Raw genomic sequence first — 17309 nt, forward strand, 5'->3', positions numbered from 1 at the left:
GATTGTGAATCAATAGGTCTGGGGCAAGCCTTGAAACTAGCTCCCACGTGATCTCGAAGTTGCTGGGCGGTGGACCACACTCGGCGGGTGCAAGGTTCTGTATAATGGCAGCGTCAGGGTTCAGACCTTTACAAACGCACGTGTAGGAGTTGGGACGTTCTCTTCAACCTTGGCCATTTGCAATCCTTCCCCAAACTAGGTCGCCTGCTGGCCTCTGAGTACATTTGCAGGATCTTTGTCCCCTCTTTCATGGCCCCTTGCCAGAAGCAAAGCGCAGGGGCCAGGTGCGGTGGGATGTCCCCGCCCGCTCTCATTGGGGACCCGGCAGACCGGTTTTACCTGTCCTGGCCGGGGAGGAGACAACACGAGGCGGCAGGTGCCCTTCCCGGCTCCTCCCTCTCACTTTACTAGTCACTCACTCTGGATTTTCCTACCTGACACTGCCCAAGCCGCGCAAAGCGAGCTGGCAGCATCGCAGCCGGTGGAGCACCGTCTCCAGCGACATGTGCGAAACTGTGCAACTCCAAACACAAACACCAGCCACTGACATGTGTGGTAAGAAACGCTACAGTTGGAACCCAAACAGACCGAACGGGAGGCGAGCGGGGAAAGCAATTGGCCCAGTTGGGTTGGAGCAGCGGCTCGTGTTACATCCCTTTGCCAGTTAGCGTCGTGGGCGTTTGTTGCTGTGTTAATTACAGCTCTTCGCCGAGTCGGAGGCGAGAACAGCCCTCGTGGAACCGTTTCAAGTGGAACGATCCACCAGGAAGAAAACAACTGCCTTGCTTCCCAGCTGGGAGGGACGCCGCCGGGCGGTGGCGGGGCCAGGCTGGGCTCCCGCGCGCGCCGCGCCACACCTGGCGGCGCCACACCTGGCCGCGCGGTTAGCCTCGCGCTTCCGCCGCGCAGCTGCCAAGGGGAGGACCCCGTGCGACAGCCGCGCCAGGTGTCGCCGAGCCACAGGAAACGCGGGGCTGTGGTTTCTTGTCCCCAGGGCAGGCCTGGCGCGAGAGCGAGCGCGCATTTTTCGGTTTTCTTGGTTGTTTTCTCCTGAGTTCCTGGGAACTTCCGGAGTGGCGGTGGAGCACCGAGTCTGTTTTATCTTTGGATGGGCAGGATGAGGATGGGCACAAGTGGTTCAGAAGGAGTCAGGATGCAGGGGGGGAATACAGGGCGTTACAGACATAGTGTCCTGACTCCAAGCCCTCAGCAAATTTGTGACCTTGGGCGAAGGTCTAGCGGTCTCAACCTCACAAGAGCCAATACACTTATGTGGTATTGACTACATTTCCTGGACTCTTTGAAACATGATCCCCCATAACAACCTTATAAAGAGGTGCTTTTACAATGGCCATTTCACAGATGAGAAAACTGAGTCCTAAAGATGTTAATGAAGGTGCCCAAGCTCACACTGCTGATGAAATAAGGTGGTCTAGCTGGGAAGTCGGTGCTGCAACCACAGCCCTAAACTGCCTGGAAATGAGTACGTAGATGTAAGGTACTTGGAAAATAGCAGGGTGGTGCTATTATTGTTTACATTATAGTGACACAAACAGCAAACTGATCCTAGCTTAGATATCATGGATTGCCAGTTAATTTGAGAGGGGAGTGGCAGAGCAGTGAGGGTCCAGGTGATGTCAGAAATCTGTCAAAGGCAGTTGCCAGGAAATGGGACATCGGTGGAGGATCCCAGCGCCAACCCCACCAGTGTGGCCATGCCACCACCTTGCCAGGTGTGTCCACAGACTAGTCATGGTTAAAGATCTTCGAAAGTCATTTAGGCAAGCCCACAGGGGTCAGGATGGTGCAGCAGGAAGAGATATGGGGCTGTGAGTCTATACTAGAGTTTCCTGCACCTACCTGCTGGATATCATTTACTTGCTACAATACCAAACCGGTCGTTTTCCTACCATCTCAAAAAATACACTTTTTTACAGTCCTATTTGATCCTCTTAAGAATAAAATTCTTGGAATTGACTACAAAACTGCAATCCAAAAACCATGGTGTGCACTTGAAACTGCCATTTACCAACTCTTAAGGGCTGGCACAGACGTCTAAGATAATATATGGGAAGTGCTTTGGAATAAAAGCAGTAGGTAATGATATTTTAAAAGGATACCATAATTGTTTTGATTGTACTACTACTAATAATTTTCCTGAGAAAATTCTGTCACTAATATGTGACTCTCAGAGTTTTATGCCCTTGGTAAAGCTATTTTCAAAATGGTGTAGGGACCTGGTGGGAAAGGGTCGGCCCAGGGAACAGGTGATCTTGGAAATGGCAGATCTCTGCCTGTGATGAGTTGTTAGGTAGGTGGAATGCAGGTGTTTGAGTTTCAAAGAACAGATTTTTCGCCAGGGCCATGCCCATTCATCAGGATAATTTAGGGCTAGCTGGGAATCCATGCACCCTGAATTAGCTTCCTGTTGCTGATGTAAAAGATTGCTGCACATTTGGTGGTTTGAAAGCCAAATGTATCATACTTCCACAGGTTACAAATCTGACAGGAGCCTGTTTCACTTGTCCAGTATCAACATTTCAGTCGACAGGATTGCACTTCTTTCTGGAGGCTTTAGGAGCAAATCCATTTCCTTGCCTTTTCCAGCCTCTAGAGGCTGTCAGTGGTGGACCCTTCCCCTTTCTTCAGAGCCAGTGGTGACAAGTCAAATTCTTCTTACATTGCATCACTACCGGCTCTTTCTTGCAGTTTCCTCTTCCTCTTTTAGGGACCTTTGTGATTTTATTGGGCCCATTCCCATAGTCCGTGGTAATCTACCATTTTAAGGTCCTCTGATTACCAAATTTAAGTCGATTTGCATCCTTAATTCCTTTTTGCAATAGAATAGAATGATTTCACAGATTCTTAGCATTAGGATATGGACATCTTTGGGGTCTATTCTCTCTGCCACACATCTCACTTGTTTTGGTAGCAAGAACAGCCTTAATTAATTCATAAACTAAGCATTGATAGACTAAATGCTTAGCACTTAGTCTGCAAAAGTTACTATGGGCGGGGGTGGGGTGGGGGGGAGAAGGAAGAGGAGTCTTTACTGGCCGCACAACTCTGCCACTCACTAGTGAGGTTAATTCAGGCAAGTTACCTAACCTTGCTAATTCTCAATCTCCTCGTTTGTAAAATAAGCATAATAATAACACCCACTTTATTGGGTTGTTATTTCAATGAAGTGAGATAGTGCCAGGAAAATGCTCACTGGATGTTTTTGGCTCCTATTGCCATCATACCACACGGGGATTATGTGATATCTGCCCTTGTGGAGTTTGGGGAGCAAGGCGTTCTCACACATATGGTTGTGGAATAAGGCAACACACAAGAATCCTTAGTGAAACACATAAAAAAGGTGCCACATCTAGGTCTGGTGAGAGAATTATGATAAGGTGTTTCCCACTCTCAGGGAAGGTCAGGAATGGAAGAGGCAGAGTCCATGCTAGAACTAGAAGACACATTGGATTTAGAGAGGAAGAAGAAAGCACTAAGGGCTTGCCTCAGGTGGCCAGCGCCTGCTTAGCTAGTGCAAGGTCCTGAGTTCAACCCCAGTATGGGGAAAAAAAAAAAGAAAAGGAGGAGGAAAAGTTGGGCACATGAGCATATAGATGACATGTGACAAGGTGACAGTAAGGGAGCAGGTTTGCTCATCATCTTATAGAAGGTCTGTGTAGGAGTATTTGTTCATTTATTCATTTATTTCCACTTGACCTTAGACTGGAGAGGGGAAGAGTGGACTGTTGGGCTTAAAGAGCCAGACTGCGGATGGCCTAGAATGCTAGTCTGTATAGTTAATTTTTTTCCTGTGATAATGGGTTTTAGAGCAGGGGTGGGTTCGTGATGAAAGCAATGTTTAGAAAGATTGATCTGAGAGAGTAGTGGTATGGATGGGTTGGTGGAAAGAGAGCCAGAGGAAGGAAATTTGGGAAATATTTTCAGCAGTCCATGTAATAATGGCTGAAAGAGCTGCAGTGGTAATTGGCCTGGGGAGGGAAAATGGATGCAAGAGACACACAAAATCAAGAGAAAGAGCCTCGGTGATATTTTAGAATAGGGGGTGTGGTTAAAAATCCCTGGAAGGTTGGCAGTGGTAATAATGGAAATCAGAGGTGAATTCAGTGTGTATTTTCCTGTTTGTGTAAAATGTTGGCAGCTTGTCCAGGTGGCTTGTGTCCAGTAGGCCACTGGGGATGTGGGAGCAGAATGTGAGAGCAAGGTCATGGCTGGATAATTAGGCTTGAAAGTCATCAGCAGGGAGGTGGCGGCTGTCCCCAGCCTTTCCTGTTATAGGCTGAATTGTCTCCTCACATGTATATGTTGAAATCCTGTGAACATGACTATATTTGGAGATAGCACCTCTAGAGACATAATTAAGGTTAAATGAGGTGATTACAGTGAGTCCTAACTCAATATGACTGATGTCCTTGTCAGAAGAGATTAGGACAAAGACGCACATAGAGCAGCAAGCATGTGAAGACTTAGAAAACAGTAAAACTAGCAAAGCAATGGGACCAACTCTGCCAACACCTTGACCTTGGAACTTCTAGCCTCAGAATTGTGAGAAAACAAGGTTTTGTTGTTGAAACCATGCAGTCTATGGTACTTTGTTGTGGTAGCCCTAGCAAGCCCACAGGGACCTGTGACCTTGGGCAGCCACCCATGGGAGCTGAGGGCACTCCACACTGACAGCTTATATGTCACCAAGTCTTTTTTCCAAGCCCTCAGTGTCTGGATATGTTTTGGGTGATATTTGGTAATTTTCAGAAACGTTGTTCCCTGTGAACAGAAGAATAATGGTGCTTTATATCTCAGGAAGCCCCCCATGGTGGGAATTCTGGTGTCCAGAGCTGGGCTTATGGGACAGGGAGTTGGTCAAAGATGCCTTTTTGAGCGCTGGCCTCACAGCTGTCAGAGGACAGTCATGCCACCTGTTCTTTGGGCTGTCTCTGGCAATGGATTCCTCCATGTGCACACTCTGAAAGCATGCTCAGAACAGAAAGAAATGTGGTCCTCCTTAAGAAAAATGATATATATTTTTGCATGTATGGCTCATGTTTCTTCTTTTTGTATTTAATAATGATTCTGAATCTCAGTTGGGCCTTGTTTTTCAAGATATAAAGTGTCAGGAGAGTTGAAGACCCAGTCAACGCTTAAAGCAGCCTTCAGAGGGAACAAGGAGAGTGATATGTTTGCACAACCACCTACAAGAGTAGAATAGAATAGCTTGTGCTTAGAAAAATCGTATTAGTTCAAAAATCCAAGTCCTATCTTAGAGACTTCTGTGACAGTGAGATATTCAGACTGGGAGCGCGTCCTCAGTGACTTCTTTGTTCATTAGAGCTGGGCTTTATGATGGATTGAGGCAGTGATTATGAGGAAGATGCTGATGGACTGTTCTCCATCTTCCCAGAAGACAGAATGAGAGCAATAGGGGAGAAGTCTTGTTCCAAAGAGCTTGCTAGAAAGGATCACTTTAGTCTGACTAGGTTGTTCTCTAGCTCCCTCTTCTGGGAAGCTATGGTACTACCCTGAATTTTTCTCTGTTGATCCACTTACTATATTGAGGAATGATTGTTTATGTGCGTGTTCCTACCAATAGACTGGGAACTCCCAAAAAGCACAGCTTGTGTCTCATCTATCTTTGTCTCTTTGCCTCAGCCTCTAGCTGGCACCTGGTGAGCCTTCAGTGGGTGGCGAATGAATGACTGGCATACTAACTCTTTGTCCCTTGCAGACTCTTTGATGTCTTCCAGAGATGTGTGTGTGTGCACATGCACGCATGTGTGTGTGTGTGGGTGTGAGAGAGGGAGGGGCAGGGGAGGGCAAGAGAGAACACATTAGCATTTTATATAAATATAGAAAACATGAAGAAGACCATAAACAAATGTTACTTTTGGAAATGACTGTAGTGGTTATGTACAAGATTTTGTTATTGAGGTTATCAGAAGTGGGTGAACAGTCTATCTGAATATCTGGCATATGCTGATGATTAGGAGATAATTACCAACTGATTGACTAACGGAGGGCTGAAAACAGGTATTTGCCAGAGGGGTAGGTCTGGCTTCCTCTCTAGAGATGCTTAAAGAGACAGGTCTGTTTCTGAAATGGGGTGGGCATGGAAGGCTGATTCTTTGTAGGACTGCAAGGGTGATGGGACTCATGAATGTATGCTGAGTGGACTGTGGACTTGCTGTTTATTGGTTTCTGCTTGGTGTCAGGAGCTCTGCAATGCTATTTTATTGAGTTCTCACATATATTTCTTTCTCTTTTTTGTGGTACTGGGGTTTGAACTCAGGGCCTCATGCTTGCTCTACCACTTGAGCTATGCCCTTGTCTTTTTAGTTATTTTCTCCCACTTTATGTCTGGACTGACCTGGCCCATGATCCTCCTATGACTCCTGTGTAGCTGGGATGACAGGCACGCACCACCATACCTGGCTTGTTGGTTGAGATGGGGATCTCACTAAGTTTGTGCTTGGGCTGTCTTTAAACCACAATTCTCCTTATCTCTGCCTCCCAACTAGCTGGGATTACAGATGTGGGCCATTGTGCCTGGCCCTAATTCACACATATATTTCTTGAAATGAATATTATTATTAGTCCCTCATTTTACAGAAATGAGAAAATGAGGTGCAGAAAGGTTTATTCATTTAAGAATGTATTTATTAAGTTTGTCTTCTAGCCAGGGATTAGCACATGCCTGTAATCCCAGCACTGGGGAAGCTGAGGCACGAGGATAGAGAGGAGGGCAGCATGGGTTACAAAGTGAGATGTGTCTAGAAAAGTTCACATTATGTGTTAGTCAGGTAGGCCTGGAGATACGCCAGTGACCAGACACATATAGTCCTTGCGCCCAGCAAGTTTATAACCTAGCAAGTAAAAGAAACATAAAAGGTAAGAGAGCCAGTGTAACAGGGCACTGTTGAAATCTACAACAGGAAAGTCAGGTCTTCCCATGAGGAGCTCCTAGTACCGCCAGACTCCAGGGAGCAAAATGGCCCCACACCACAGGCTTGGTGGAAGTGCTGCATTACAATGGAGAGTTGAAAATGGTCCCCAAGAGAGGCATAGGTGCCACAGGGAGCATACAGGAGACACTCAGGATGGCTTCCTGGAGGAAGTGACATCCTGGGAGGCCTGACAGGTGAGTAGGATTTGGCTAGGTTAAAACAAAAGGAAGAAGTCACGGAATACACAAAGGCTCAGAGGTCAGAACTAACATGGCCCCTAAAAGTTCATTCTGGCGGGAATGCAGGTTTCCAGTGGGAAGTGAGACTGGAAAGATTAGTAGAGATGGAAAAGCTCACACTTGATCTCAAGGCAACCAGGAAGAAGATGAGGGCCGTGGAGATCTGAACAACACATGAGCAGGTTAAGTGTTGTGTTCAAGGTTGCATAATGAGCACAGTTGGGATTGAACAGAGTTCAGTCCGGCTCCAAAGCTCATCCCACGGCTGCTGTCCCTGCTGCCAGCTGAAAGAAGAAAAAGGGAAGCTCATTTCTGTTTTCTGCCACTCCTACTGGACTTCCTATTTTCCATCTGTCTGGGCTTGCAGCAGTCCCAGCCTGTTCTCCTCACCCGTGGGAGATGCTGACACCTCAGAGCAGGTCTATGGCAGCTCTCCTGCCTCCTGCCCACTCACTGCTCCTTGGCTGGGTTGACACTGTCTTCACATCTGTGCCTGGCCTCCTGACGGGGGAGGTTTCGGGCTCCATGGCTCTGGGGACCTCACTGCCTTCCCGAAGCAAGGGAAGCAAAGGCGCCAGCCTTATTCTGGAAGAAGAGCAATGTAGGAGGACAAAGAGAAGAGCTGAGGTCTCTTCCCTGCCCTTGACTTTCTTGCGGGGTGGCTTTGAGACACATACACTTGGTTTGTTTTGCACCGTTTTCTTGTATATGTCCTCACTGGAGAGGTGCCACTGTGCCACTCTATACACTATTATTTCATATTTTGGAACCCTCAAATGTTAAAATGCCTTTGTGGTAAAGAAACATCTTCAATAGCTGCTCAAGAGAATTTGGAGAAATCAGCTTGTTTTCTCCATTTTTAGATTTCAGGAGGAGGGCTGTCTTTCCTCATGTCTTTTTCTGCAGTGTGTGGCAAAGGGTACAGTCTCCCACAGACTGCCTGAGCTCAAATCGTGACTCCAGCACTGTCCAGCTGTGTGACATTGGGCCCATGACTTAATATTTCTGTGCCTCTTTTCTTTACCTGTAAGAAAGAGGTAATAGTAATATTATTTGTCTCATAGAGGGTTATTAATTGAGTTCATGAGGTATGTACGTAGAATGATGGCTGGCATATGGTAGGTGCTTGGTAAGCCACAAGCTCCTGCCATTTTTCATGAATTAACACAAGTCATTTTTTATTTTTATTTTTGAGATTCTAGTTGTCAGCTCCATATAGATGCTCTGGACAGCCTTTGAAGAGGTAAATCACACTACCTTCCACCCTGAGCCCTCCTCCATGGAAAGTCTGTCACCATACAACGTGATGATGAGGGAAGAGGCAATCCCAAGATCAACGAGAAAGGCACCACTTTGCTAAGTTTTGAGGGTGTTCAGAAATGTTTGCAATGGGCAGAATAATATCCTGCACATGAGCACATGTCACAACAGTCATCCCCCACACCCTTCCGGATGGCACAATAGCACATGGCCCAATAATGAACTGCAGAAGCACCAATGATTTTTAAAATGTAGCCAATGAGTATTATACAAGTAAACTTCCAGTATTGGTGAGTGCTTCTATTGCTTTGTGGCTGGCTGTCTTTTAAACCAATTGAACACCTATTGTTTTGAAGAACTTATTCTTGTCACAGTAAGTTCACTCTTTAGCTCTGGATGTAGGTGGCTTTATTTTCCTCTGAAGCAGCTTTAACCAGAAGGCTGATGACCAGGTAGAAGGACAGGGCTGCGTTTTGATTCTTCTAGACAGAGGCTGTGTAAAGCATGGTCTCAGCCGCCTGCACTGCTTGGGAATGTGCAGGTGACTATGGAGACAGCGTGGAGGGACAAGAATGGACATATGGTCCTCATTGGCACAGCATAACAAAGTAATTAAAAATGTCTTAAAATGCAGAAACCCCCCAAACTGTAAAGTATATCATGGTAGATGTCAAATTAGCATTTTCTGCCTCTTTTTAACAATGCCATAATCTCATTAATCTACAGAAGAAGCTAAATGCATGGACTCCAACCAGTTGGCTGGACATATGGTGCACATTGGACTGGCCATTTGGCTGGATCAGATTAAAGTGGAGAAATCACATATTTTTTTGGGCACTCATCACAAATATGGGCCTGCTTATTACTTTTTGAGCTCCCTTTTTTTTTTTAAAGCGATAGGTTTGTAAGTGCCAAAAATTCAGTACCAACTTGAGTTAAAAAAAAATAAATAAAAGGCCTATAAAGAAAAAGGACAAAGGATTGGGGATGGAGTCTGTAGAAGGCTGGCTTCAGATGGGTAGGCTCTGTTAACCACAGTGTTCACTCATACTCACACATGTTAGCATTGTCCAGTCTGCAGGATTGGGCTCACCTGTGGGCAAGGTGACTCAGTTGATTAAGTATTTTATTTTGAATCATGTCATCTACTATTAAACCTTTTAGAATTTTAAGAATTCATCTTAAAGTTCCTTATGAAAATTTAAAATTTTCTTTCTTGTTTTTTTTCCTTTGGTTGGACTGGAGTTAGAACTCAGGGCTTCATACTTGCAAAATAGGTACACTACCACTTGAGCCACAACTCCAGTCCATTTTGGTCTGGTTATTTTTGGAGATGGGGTCTTGTGAACTATTTGCCTAGGCTGACTTCAAACCATGATCCTTGCCATCTCAGTCTCCCAAGTAGCTAGGATTACAGGCGTGAGCCACTAGCACCTGGCTGAATTTTCTTGAAAGTAACATTAAAAAAAAATAAACATGTATTGTCTGTTTGCATGGATATACCCCTTAATATTTCCCAAGCATTTGGCACATGCTCAGAGCATTGTTCTAAATGCTATAGGAATATCAATTTCAATGTGACCCTGTAAGGCTCATATAGGTAGGACAAGTTCACAGTTGGCTGTACTGCTGGGCAAGAGGTGGCATCTTCAGGAATGAGCCGAGTGCTATGTGAATGTGGAGTTCATACCTGGTGCATGTTTTTTGGGAGGAGTGGATGGTTTAGGGTCAGAAAAATCTGCAGGAAGGAGGTAACATTTGAACAGATGGGAGTAGAATTCTGATGCCAGAGTTGGGAGTAGGAAGGTGCTTTGACATCTCCAGAATGAGGGGTGGGAGGCAAGAAACCATAGGATAAGTGTGGAAAGGCAGGTGCTGGGTACCATGTGGCACACAAAATTCAATGGCAGATCAAGGAGTGTGTGGGACAGCTGGAGGTTGCTGAAGTCTTTTTTAACAGAGGAATGGCCAAAACTGGATCTGTTCTTCAGGGAGAGCAATAAGGCTGTGTGATGTGCAGGATGTGTTGGTGAGAACGTCAGTTAGGAGGACTGTGGAAGATCAGGTAAGAGATGATGAATATCTCATCTGAGGAAGGGCAGTGAAAAGCCGAGGGGCGCAATAGCAGAGTTACCACAAAAGCAGAGGCTACAGGATGCTGAGTGCTTCAAATGATCATTGGAGGCAGGCCAGTTATCACAAAGCAGTCTAGTCGACAGAAAAACAAACCTTTGCTCTATTTAAGGTGCCTTTTCAAAACCCAAGTCTTTCAGTCCCTCAGATGGAACAGGATGGGTGTAGCAAGATGGAAATCAGGGCTCCTGTTCTGTTTTAAGCTGTCCATCCCGAGTCACTTCACCAGCCCATTTTTGTGAAGGGTGTTTTGAATAGCTTCTTGTGAACTATTTGCCTGGGCTGGCTTTGAACCACGATCCTTCTTATCTTTGCCTCCTGAGTAGCTAGGATTATAGGCATGAGCCACTGGCACCTGGCAGTTAGACACTCTTTTCAATTTATTAGAAAGACGAGGAAAGCTGACAGGAGGACCAGAAGTTGGAACTGTCCCCAGACTTGAAAATGCTGCACATATTCATCCATGACAAGCAGTGACGTTTCCCTAAGATCTTGACATTGACTTTTCTCATCACTTTTACAAGGATCTCTAATAAGGCAGTGGATGGGGAGGAGAATGGTGTTCATAAGAGTTTTAAATACTGCAGTTTCAATAGCCCTGCATTATCTCTATATGGAATTTTAAAATTAAAAAATGCTGCTGGTGGCTGTGTGCTCCGGGTGCTGGAGGAAGGGGTTTCCCTGCAGCAGGGCGCACTTTTGACCTATGCCCCAAATCCACAGTTCACATACGAGAAGGTCTCGGTCTTAGGAAAGATAGTAACCATTTAATTTCATTAATCCCTCTTTTTGTGGTAGTAGAACTTTCTGAACGGAAATGAGCCCTCTGAGACTCTTGGCATACAAACAGTAAATTAGAAATCTATCCATGAATACTTCTCTGCATTTAATTAAATGGCAATCTCCAGGGATTTAGCAGCGTGTGGAGTAATAAACCCATCACACAGAACAGCTAAATATGTAGGCTTTAGTCCACGTTTGTTCTAATCATAACAAAATTCTCATGGTATATGAAAACACTCAGCACTGATTATTTTTATTTTTATTTTTTTAGATGGAGAGGTATTTTCTTATTATTCATTTATTCACATGTGCATACAATGTTTGGGTCATTTCTCCCTCCTGCCCCCCCTCCCCTACTCTCTTCCCCCTTCCCCTCTCAGTTCCAGGCAGGTCGTGTTCTGCCTTTATCACTAGTTTTGTTGAAGAAAAGACACAAGCCTAATAAGGAAGACAAAGCATTTTTGCTAGTTGAGTTGAGGATAGCTACACAGAAATATTCCTAGCATTGCTTTCGTGTACACATGTGTTAGGACCCATGTTGATTCATCTCTAACTGATCTTTACCCTGCTTACTGATCCCCTTCTCATGATAACCTCTGTTGCTTTAAGATTTCTATATTAGCTCCTCTGGAGTGGGGACATCAAACGATTTCATGTTTTGGGTTTTCTACCTATTCCTATATCACCCGTATGTGCTCTCCCCTTGTCATGTGGTCCCAGTCCAACCACATCAGCACTGATTATTTGTGAAGAAATACTTCTAGCACTTTTTCCTTGATACTGTGACTCTGACCTAGGCAGGATTTACTTGTGTTTCCTGAATTTATGGGAAGCTGTGAAATGGACATGAACCCTTGGGGGTCCTTCCTCCTTTTGGGAGAGGGGTTGCTGAGGAGGGAGAGTCCTTTCTCTGGTAATGGGTTCTTCTAGGACGACTTCTAAATTATGCTTTGTAATTCATGACTAATGACTGTATTGGAACCATTCAACAAACCAGTGAGATCTGTTCCTAGTCCTGGAGGATCTTTTAGAGATTTCTCCCAGAAGCTCTACCATACTTTGGGATTAAAATGGTTTATGGAAGGCAGAGAAGTTACAATGTAACACATGGACCTTGGAGTGTAACTTTCTGCTATCCAGTCCATGGAGACCTGTCCACTTCCTTGCAGAGATGAGTCTCCATTAATGATAGGCAGTGAAGGTGTGTGTGTGTGTGTGAGTGTGTGTGAGCTTGTGAGACAGTGTGTGTAACTGGCGTATTTTCATGAGATGTGTTTCATTTCCATTTCATGTTTCCTGGGTTTAATTGATTACAATAATCAACAGAGATGTATCTTTTTGATATATGGCTGTCTCCTTTAAAACTTTTGCCTCCTTCCTGTGATAAGAATATTAGTTATTTAGTGGCAGCTTTAAAGCCTTTGACAGGCATTTTTTAAGGACTGCCTTAATACTTTCCATCCCTGTTGTAGAAGAAAGGAACTCATGAAAATGTTTTGTGGATGAAGAACCCTAATTAACTGAGGCATCAGTGACATCCTGTGCCCCAGGGACCTAAGTGACAGAAGGTGAGCAGTATAGAGGCTCCAAGGCGAGATCTAGACCTAGGAGCTACTTCACCCCCTCTTGCCTGAGCCACCTTGGGCAGGGCTCTAGCGCTCTGAGCCTCAGGTGCCTCTGTAGGAAATGGGAATATGACAGATTAGTGCACGCATGCTGGGGTCTAGAACAGTGTCTCATACCTAACCGGATTTCAGATTTTTAAAAAAATTTGGAATCTTTGCACATCCATATCGAGATATCTTGGGGATGGGACCCAAATCTAAATGCAAAATTCATTTATGTTTCCTTTAGACCTTGTCCACATTACCTGAGGTAATTTTTGTGTGTGTGGCAGTACTGAGGTTTGAACTCAGGGCTTCAAGCTTGCTAGGCAGGTGAAGCAACCTACCGCTTGAGCCACTCTGCCAGCCCTTTCTTGTGTTGGATATTTTCAAGATAGGGTCTCACCAACAATTTGTCCAGACTGGCTTTGAACCTTGATCTGCCTGATCTCTGCCTCCTCAGTCGTTAGGATTACAGGCATGAGTCACTGATGCCTGGTTACCCGAAGGTAATTTTATGCAATATTTTTAGTGTGCCTGTGTTTTGTTTTTTTTTTTTTTCCTTGTTTGGTGGTACTGAGGTTTGAACTTGGAACTCTACCATTTGAGTCATGCCTCCAGTTCATTTTGTTTTAGTTATTTCTTGAATAGGGTCTCGTATGTGTACCTGGGACCATGATCCTACTTATGCTTCCAATGTAGCTGGAATGACAGGTATGCACCACAATGCCCCATTTTTATTGGTTGAGTTGGGGCTTCTCCAACTTTTTGCTGGGGCTGGCCTTGAACCATGGTCTTTCTCCTGAGTAGCTAGGATTACAGGCATAAACCACAGTGACTTTCTTGTGCCTGTGTTTTCACAGTGAGCTGTCATGTGAGATCAAGGGTGGAATTTTCTACTTTGGGTGTCTTGTCAGGGCTCAAAATGTTTCGATTTTTGGTGCATTTCTGAGTTTGGATTTGTGGATAAGGAATGTTCAACCTGTATTACTATTACAGCAGGGCCATGGGCAAGTCATTTAACCCCTTAAAGGCTTTGTTTTTGGGGGGCTTGAAATTGGAACAATGGCATCTGTCTCACACAGATGAGTGGAACAGACATAAAAATGGGTACAAAGGACACAGATTCGGGCCTGTGTCATTACTCTACCATACAGACCTCGCCCCCAGGGCCCCAGAGCAGGCCTGGCACTTGAGGCTGCCATATTTGATTTCTGTAGGTCAACAAACAAACATTTTAAATTAAATAAGCATGTTAGTCATGGCAGGTTCAGGTTGTTGTAATTAGCTTCTGTCTGGCCTGCTGGAGCAGCAGCAGGCCTGTGTGTCTTAAAGAAAACGCCAGTCCCAGGGCTCCGAGGGTGCTGCTGCCTGGAGTACTTGACGTTGATGCTTCAGGACAGATGCTGGCAAGGACTCTCCGTGCTGCTGCTGAAAAACACTATTTTTCAGGCTGCGGAGAATTACTGAGCAGGTGACATAGTCTGCCACTGGAGAGCAAGGAGCTACAATGGGGGCAGAAGTGGGGATCGCACACAGAGGCCAGGAAGCAAACAACCATTAGGTCTTTGCCATTGGCTTCAGGGGTGAAGGCTCTTCAAGTTCAGACTTTTCAGTGGTGCTTGCTGGAGGAAGGCATTCCCCTTCAGAAATGCTACATTATTAGCAGAATCTGCTTCCAGTGCCATATTACCATGGCCTGCCTTTCTTCATCCAGATGTGGCCACCTGCTGGGTCCTCAACCAGCTTTCCTGGGAATGTGTCTCCATGCCCTTTCTGATCTTTTCTCTGAAAGGTCCAGCCTCTCTTGCTGCTGCAAAACTCTGAGCTGCTTGAGCCCCAGCTTGACTTTTCATTCTTTCTGTTTCCTAGAAGTCTATCACCTTGTAGACTGAATTACAGCCTCTGTGTATCATTACCCTGCAATCTGTCATACCAGTGATGCATTTAATCATAGTGATGATAATAATGACAACAATACCTTGCTTAGGTAAAGTTCTTTTGATCTTTCAGAGCAAATTGTATTTATCTCCCCCTCACCAAAAACAAAAAAACCCCTGCCACATAGGCATTTCCATTTCTACCATGCATTTCTTGAAAACCTATGGTTTGTCAGCCCTGGAGGTGCCAAGAAGCTTAATATACAATGTCTGTCTGCCCTCCAAGGGGAAGTGGTGTGGAAAGTAAGAGTAATATGAACTTGGTGCCTCTCCCTGCTATTTACCAGTTCTGTGATCTCTGACATGTTTTTAACCTTAGTTTCCTGTCTGTAATGTAGGAATAATAATACCTCTTTCTTAGCATCATTAGGTATATGAATCCCACATTAATCCTCATAAATGGCAGCTCAATTATGAACCTAGAATGTGCTAGGGACTTAATCAGCATAATCTCCTATTCTTGCCACAGCTCTGCATGCTCCATTTTATAGGTGAGGAAACTGAGGCTGGGAGACTTTCTGGAGATCACAAAATTATGTAAAAAGGCTGGAATTTAAATCCAGATCTTCTGTTCCTTGCAGTGTAGCCACACTGGAGCTGATTAGTGGTACAGGCAAGTGCTGTACCACTGAGCTGCATCCCAGCCTATGTACTACTACTTTTAATAAGAAAATAACATATAGTAATCCAGAATAACAGGCTTTTATACCTGTGATTGCATGTTGGAAGACACTTTATTTTCCATCAATGCTAATGTGAGGTTGTTGTATTCAACGTTTTGTTCCAACAAAAGACATTTCATTTAAGGAGTATTTCCATAATTGTAAATACCATTGTATGTGACTTTGTGACTCAGTTTTGCATTAGTGCCCTCTGGTGGCAGATATTGGAATGATCATTCACTTTTTTTATTTTTTAATTTTTTTGGCGGCTCTGGGGTTTGAACTCAGGGCGTCACACTTGCTAGGTAGACACTTTCACCGTTTGAGCTACTCTGTCAGCCCAATCATTCACTTCTTACAGAGTGGTAAGGAGAATGAAAGAAAAAGCCCTCTCGGGCGCGGGTTAGCCTAGCAACTCAGGAGGATCGCGATTCCAAGCCAGCCCGGACAAATAGTTCCCAAACCGTATCTCCAAACAACCCATCACGAAAAAAAAAAAAAAAGCCCTTTTTTGACATTCTTGCAAAAATTTCAACTAGTAAACTCTGGCCTCCTTTTTTTCCACATAAAATGTCTTTATAAATGTCCAAAACTGGGAGAAAGAGGTGACTTTTACACAAATGATTATATTTGCCTTTACTGGTTTGGGGTGGAAAGTATTTTGAAATCAACTATTTTATGGTACATGAGTTAACGTTAAGTAAGAGAAATTTTGTCTAAAGATTTTTCCTTGCTGCCTTTCCACAGAGTCACTTTAGAGAATGGAGCATGGGAATAAACTTTGCATTCATTTATATCTTTTTCGCCATAAAATACACCAAAAGAAGAAGGAGAAGAAGAAAAGAAAGAAAGAAAAAGAAAAGGGGACGTACATCCAGGTTGTAGATGTCTGGAGTCATTCCTCAAAGCCCCTGGTTGAAGGGCGAATATTCCACTTACCGTAGACGCTCAAGCATGTCAGTGTGGTGTTGAAAGTAAGTTGTTTCTGAGGGGAGAATCATTGAAAGTTCGTATTTTTCTTCAGTTTCCTAAATGTGGTGTCTAATTCTGCAGCTCCTGGGATATTCTGAGTGATGTTTCTCCTAAAGGGTTTATATGAGCAGGTGCTGTGGGCCGACCCTCGTGTTGGTTAGGGTTAGGGTTAGGCTTAACCATCACCACAAGTCTTTGAGGTTCAATGTTAGCCACACTTTGTACAAGAACTCCACCTGCCACCCAGCTGTTAAGTGGCCAAAGTGGAATTAAACCAAAGTCTCTGACTTTGCAGTTCATGGACTTCTTCCTGCGGACGACCCCAGTGCCGGGTTGTGTTCATGTTCAGCTTAAGCAGAAACTGAGTGTGGCTCTCAGGTGACAGCAGCAGTGGGCTATTTTGTCTGTCAATAAAGAGGCTCCATGGGCATGTGGCCATGTCACCTTTGCAGAACCTCAGGAAGCAGAAAAGCTCTGCTTTGTTCTCCTCCAGTAAGTTAAGATTGAAAATACTGGTGGACTGTACTCATGGCAGTGAGATTTACTTAGAGCCACACCTGTCCAGAGTGGTACATCTCCTTTAAGTGACAGTAGCCCTCACTGTGGCACAAGCTGGAATTCCCACAGAGGGGCTACCTTTAAGCCACTAGATGCAACCCAAACTTGCAACTCATCTGTGTCACTCTTGGGTCCTGACTTTATTACTCATTTGCTCATCATCCAATAAGCAGTCTAAGACATGACACACTTTGGCGCTTTC

General features: G+C 44.7%; 1 long non-coding RNA gene across 1 annotated transcript in view; it reads left to right on the plus strand.

The window, feature by feature from the left end:
* Window positions 1–420: 420 nt before the first annotated feature.
* LOC141423935 (uncharacterized) overlaps window positions 421–17309 on the plus strand; it is a 32798-nt gene continuing 15909 nt past the window's right edge. The window contains exons 1-2 of the long non-coding RNA XR_012448702.1: window positions 421–555; window positions 16325–16551. This is a non-coding gene — a long non-coding RNA (uncharacterized lncRNA). The remainder of the gene's footprint in view (window positions 556–16324; window positions 16552–17309) is intronic.

The sequence above is a fragment of the Castor canadensis genome, chromosome 6, assembly GCF_047511655.1.
Source record: "Castor canadensis chromosome 6, mCasCan1.hap1v2, whole genome shotgun sequence".
In the NCBI taxonomy this organism is placed as follows: domain Eukaryota; kingdom Metazoa; phylum Chordata; class Mammalia; order Rodentia; family Castoridae; genus Castor; species Castor canadensis.